General features: G+C 44.8%; 1 pseudogene; it reads left to right on the forward strand.

Annotated features, from left to right (window-relative positions):
- The first annotated feature begins 3,586 nt into the window (after window positions 1-3,586).
- On the forward strand, window positions 3,587-4,435 carry LOC144325786 (uncharacterized; annotated as a pseudogene).
- The last annotated feature ends 1,311 nt before the right edge of the window (window positions 4,436-5,746 follow it).

Below are 5,746 nucleotides of genomic sequence, written 5' to 3' on the forward strand. Positions count from 1 at the left end.
ACTTAGGAACTTTAATAATCACAGTGAGAGAACAAAGAACCCAACTCCTAGAAATGGCGGTGGTCCCAATTAAGAATCCCATCCCCTTACATCCTTATTAATCCACATCACTTCTACGTCTTGTAATCTGAGCCTGTCCCCTCTGTGCTTTATGTGCTTTCTGTTCTGCCATTTTCTTAGCTCTTTTTGACCTTGGGGAGACGGATGGATGCTTTCCAGAGACCGTGAATCTGTTAACCCTCTCTCTCTCAGTGTTTCTTCTCCTAGCTGTTCCCCATCCAATATTTCCCAGCTTCTGCCTTCTGAACTATGCCCCTCTGCAAACCACTATTCCAAATCTATACTGTCCTCCTGCTCCTGGGAAGATTCAGGATCCAGATTAGGAGCGGGGGGGGGGGGGAGAGACTCCCACTATTCCTCCTCAGTGCAGCCCTCCCCAGCACAGTCCCTGGCATCTGACCTTTAAAGCCCTAAATGGCCTTGGCCCAGTATACCTGAAGGAGCATCTCCACCCTCATTGTTCTGCCTGGACACTGAGGTCCAGCTCAGAGGGCCTTGTGCGAGAAGTGAGGTTACAGGGAACCCGGCAGAGGGCCTTCTTGGTATTGGCACCTGTGCTGTGGAACGCCCTCCCATCAGATGTTAAGGAAATAAACAACTATCTGACTTTTAGAAGACATCTGAAGGCAGCCCTGTTTAGGGGAGTTTTTAATGGTTGATGCTGTTTTGTGTTTCCAATATTTTGTTGGGAGCCACCCAGGGTGGCTGGGGGAAACCCAGTTAGATGGGTGGCATATCATCATCATCATCACCATCACCATCATCATCATCATCATCATCATCTACAATTCCCACCATCCCAGATTATTGGCCATATTGCTTGGGAATATTCCTACAATATGTCTCACTGGGCTCTGCTTGAGACTCGGCATGATAGCTTGCTGACTCTCTGATTCTTTTGGTCATGGATCTGGCACTGTGGGAACTGTGATACTAAAGCCACACTCATGCCAATCGCAGGAACTCTACTGAGAATCAAGAGTTCATTCCTGCAGCAGCAGCAGCAGCAGCAGCAGCAGCAGCAGCCATAAGCATTATTGCAACAGGCTCCTGCTTCATATAAGCAAAGCTTCAGCAGCTTACAGTGAAAGGATTAAGCAGGTTCAGGGAAATATCATAGATGCATTTTAAGGAAATGAGAGGGCTTATATACTAGAATAGAATGGGGCTTCTGGCAAACCTGTCCTGTTTCCACCACAAGCTTTTCTCTATGACCTTGGGGAAGTCATTCAATCTCTATTTGTTCCACAGGGCAACATACAGGTAGGCTGGGCAACTTGTTCAGTTTTCAGGGCCTGCAGGAGAACTCAGCACCCACATTCTCCCATTCCTTCTGCAACTGGGGGAAGGAAAGTTGTCAGGTGATTACAGTAGTCTTTTTTTTATTATGCTTTCTGATAAGGAATGTCATTCAGTTGACCCCTTTTCTATGCAAGCTTGAGTTCCTATTCCGAAAATCTGGAGAAGCATAAGGTGGCTGATAGATCCATACCGTTGACATTTCAGGAGGGCAAATCATATACTATGATGTCACAATGAGCCTGGGCAGATAGAGATGTCACAGAGGTTCTGAGTAGTCTAGGATTAGAGAGAAGAGGGGCTGTAGCTCAGTGGAAGAGCATATTCATTGCATGGAGAAGATCCCAGATTCATTTTCTGTCATCTTCAGGGAAAGCTGAGAAAGACCTCTATGTGAGACACCTCACCCACCAACATTTATCTGATGTAAATAGGGATGTCCTAGTCCATACCCTCCAATATTTCTCCGATGAAAATAGAGATGTCCCCTCCAACAGTTCTCTGATGAAAATAGGGACGTCCTATTTCAAAGAGAGAAAATTTGTTGCCATATTTCAAAAAGTGAAAAATCCGGACACAAAAGTTGTGCTTTTTGGGGGCAAAAATTCAAAAACACAAAGAAACATGAAGTTTTGGGTTTTTCTTAAGGAAAATCTAGACTTCCCAGACATTTCAGTCAGTGATTTCTGCCTGGACACTGTTTCCAACTGCCATATGTCCAGGAAATTCAGGACATTTGGCAGCCCTACCATACCTGCCAACAGTTCTCCAATGAAAATAGGGACCTCCTACCATTCCATCCAACATTTCGCTGTTAAAAATAGGGACATCCTAAGGAAAAGCTGGGTGGCTTCTGTAAATCCAGGATCATCCATGGAAAATAGGGACACTTGGAGGGTTTGGACACTGTCATCAGTGTAGACAATACTAAGCAAAGGTCTGGCTCAGTATGAGGCAGCGTCATAGAGGTTCTTGAGAAGGACCTGGGAGATGTAGCACCATGAGTACCAAACTCACTGAAATCAGGGCCACACCTAAGTCTGCATAGGACTGGATAACTTTTGTGAAGTTATACATTCCCAGTTAGAATTATTCTTATTCTTAAAAATAATAATAATACCCCGCCCATCTGGCTGGGTTTCTGCAGCCACTTTTTGCAGCTCCCAACAGAATATTCAAAACACGATAAAACATCACACATTAAAAACTTCCCTAAACAGGTCTGCCTTCAGATGTTTTCTAAAAGTCAGAGAGTTGTTTATTTCCTTGACATCTGACAGGAGGGCATTCCACAGGGAATGCCACTTCTGAGAAGGCCCTCTGCCTAGTTCCCTGTAGCTTTACTTCACACAGTGAGGGAACCGCCAGAAGGCCCTCAGAGCTGGACTTCAGGGTACGGGCTGAACAATAGTGGTGGAGACGCTCCTTCAGGCTATGCTTAGGGTGGTTAGTAGTTGCATTGAGTGGGAGGAGAAAGATGCTGGAGGTACCTTGGAGGTGGTTTGTATACAAGGGAGGTTGCACAAGAGGAAGAGAGAGGCACGGACATGGGGGTGAAGGTGAAAACGGGTGCAAAGTGCCGAATAAAAGACTTCAACTTCAACAATGTCCTTGCTCAACCCTCACTTCCACAGAAGCTGGGACTCTAACCCATAAGCAAAGGGCAATGGTGGGGTAAAGTACATTATACGAATGGGAGACAAGTGATGCATATCCTAAATCATCAAAATGACTCTGGTGAATGTGCTTATACCATATGCTGCAACAGAAAGAAACAGATTGGGCATCCAAACACTGCAGATGAGGGGGCAGAAATGGCCGTTATTGTCCCTTAGAAACTCAGTAAAATGAAAGATATCTGCCACTGATCTATAAAAAGTAACTCCTGTAATTACATAGCATGATCCTTGAGGTATCAAAAGCTTTATGGCTGTTTAAAAAGAAGGTCCATTCCAGAGATGTATTGCATGCCCTCAGAAATTTCAGACACTATTAATTCCAACCACTGTAGGGAAGGCACTGCAGCGATGTTTAGCTCGTAACTCAGAAGTTTTATTTTGACTCTAAAGTTATTGGAAAGTTAAGGATCAAGGTTAACAGACTCAAAATTTAATCTACTCTAAGAACATGGTTGGTGTGGGTTGGGGGAGGGGATGATTGCAAGGAAACAAAAACACCAACGGCAAAGGGCAAAGGGCAAAAGGCAAAAGGCAATGGGCAAAAGGCAATGGGCAAAAGGCAAAGGGCACAGCCACAGGCAAAGGGCGAAGGGCAACAGGCAAAAGGCAAACGGCAAAGGTCAAAGGGCAAAAGGAAAAGGGCAAAGGGCAAAGGGCAAAAGGCAAAGGTCAAAGGGTGACGGGCAAAGGGCAAAGGGCAAAGGTAAAAAGGCAAAGGGCAAAAGGCAAAGGGCACAGGCACAGGCAAAGGGCAAAGGGCAAAAGGCAAAAGGCAAAAGGCAAAAGGCAAACGTGAAAGGCCGAAGGGCAAAGGGCAAAGGGCAAAAGGCAAAGGGCAAAGGGCAAAGGTAAAAAGGCAAAGGGCAAAGGGCAAAGGGTAAAAGGCACAGGCACAGGCACAGGCAAAGGGCAAAGGGCAAAGGGCAAAGGGCAAAGGGCAAAGGGCAAAGGGCAAACAGCAAAAGGCAAAGGGCAAAGGGCTAAAGGCAAAAGGCAAAAGACAAAAGGCAAAGGTGAAAGGGCAAAGGGCAAAAGGCAAGGCAAAAGGCAAAGGGTAAAAGGCAAAGGGCACAGGCAAAAGGCAAAGGGCAGAAGGCAAAAGGAAAAAGGAAAAAGGCAAAAGGCAAAAGGCAAAAGGCAAAAGGCAAAAGGTAAAGGGCGAAAGGCGAAAGGCAAAAGGCAAAGGGCAAAGGGCAAAGGGCAAAGGGCAAAAGGCTAAAGGCTAAAGGCAAAAGGCTAAAGGCAAAAGGCACAGGCATAGGCGAAAGGCAAAGGGCAGAAGGTGAAAGGTGAAAGGCAAAAGGCAAAGGGCAAAGGGCAAAAGTCAAAGGGCAAAGGGCAAAGGGCAAAAGGCAAAGGGCAAAAGGCAAAAGCAAAAAGTCAAAGGCCTGGGTTAGGGTGAAAGTGAAGGTGAAGGCCCGGGCCAGGGAGAAGGCAAAGGCAAAGGCCAGGGCCAAGGCCAAGTTCTATACCCGGGTCAGGACAAAGACGAAAGCGAAAACAAAGGCCCGGTTCAAGGCGAAGGCAAAGATGAAAGAACGGGCCTAGGTGATGGCGAACGCGAAAGCCCTGGCCCAGGCCAGGGTGAAGGTGAAGGTGAAGGCAAATACTCTTATCAAGGCAGAAGATGGGAAGATTTGTGTCTTGTACAGTCTTCATCTGGTTTTGTTCTTCTGGTGCAAAATCAAGTAAGGATCAGCTGTTGCAAATATAAGGCGAACAAATCAACTCTGTGCAAGCTGCAAGGCATGTTTCAAACCAGCAGGTGGCAACAGAAGACCACACTCATTCAGAAGTGGTTTTTCAAGCCAAGTCCTTCACCATCGAAACGAGAGAAACATATGCACCCCCAGTTAGGAAAGAAATCCATTATTTTAAACATGCTTTTGGTCAATGCTGTTATTCCCTCCTCAGTATTTGAAGAGAGAAACCATTTTCCTCTGTTATTGTTCATGGTTTATGCTACAGCTCTGTCCTCTCAGGAAATGTTTAAGTGCAGTGGATAAACCATTTCCTGCTTCAGAGGTGCATTCTTATCTCTTTGATCTGCAGTATATACACAATTCATGAGAAAGTAGCGGCTATTCAAGTGATCACTTCCATAAAGATCCCATCCTAACCCATCTTGAACTGGAAGAGGAACGACCCCTCTCAGCCATGGAGGACACACCTATCCTGAATTGTGTTTGAGCAGGAAGATTGCATTATTGTCTTTTCAATTCTTATACACACACACTGCAATTCCGTGCTGTACAAAATGCTATTCACGAATATTCATGAAACAAAACTGAACAACGGCAAGATTATTCCGAAAGGTTTTTCATTTGCTTTTGAATTGCCAAGCTTTTTAATAAAACAACAATTCCGTAGACATTGTGTGCAAACAGATATCTTGCAATAAAGACTGAAAAAGAAGCCGAGGCTAAAAAAGAAAAGAAAAATGGAATATCTTGCTGCCTGGGAGAAGTCCCTTCCCAGAGAGACTATATATATATATTTCTGATATATCAAATCACTATGAGTTTGTGCTACATTGCATTCATTGTTTGATGAATTTGTGGGGTTTCTTTTTTGCTTTATTTACATGCTACTGCGGTTCTGATATTATGATCACAATTGTGACTGTTAATTTTTAGCACTGTCTTTATCGTGAGCCGCTTTGAGCTCGATGTTACTTAACAGAAAAGCAGAATACGAACATAAAATTG

The sequence above is a fragment of the Podarcis muralis genome, chromosome 2 (assembly GCF_964188315.1).
Source record: "Podarcis muralis chromosome 2, rPodMur119.hap1.1, whole genome shotgun sequence".
Lineage (NCBI taxonomy): Eukaryota > Metazoa > Chordata > Lepidosauria > Squamata > Lacertidae > Podarcis > Podarcis muralis.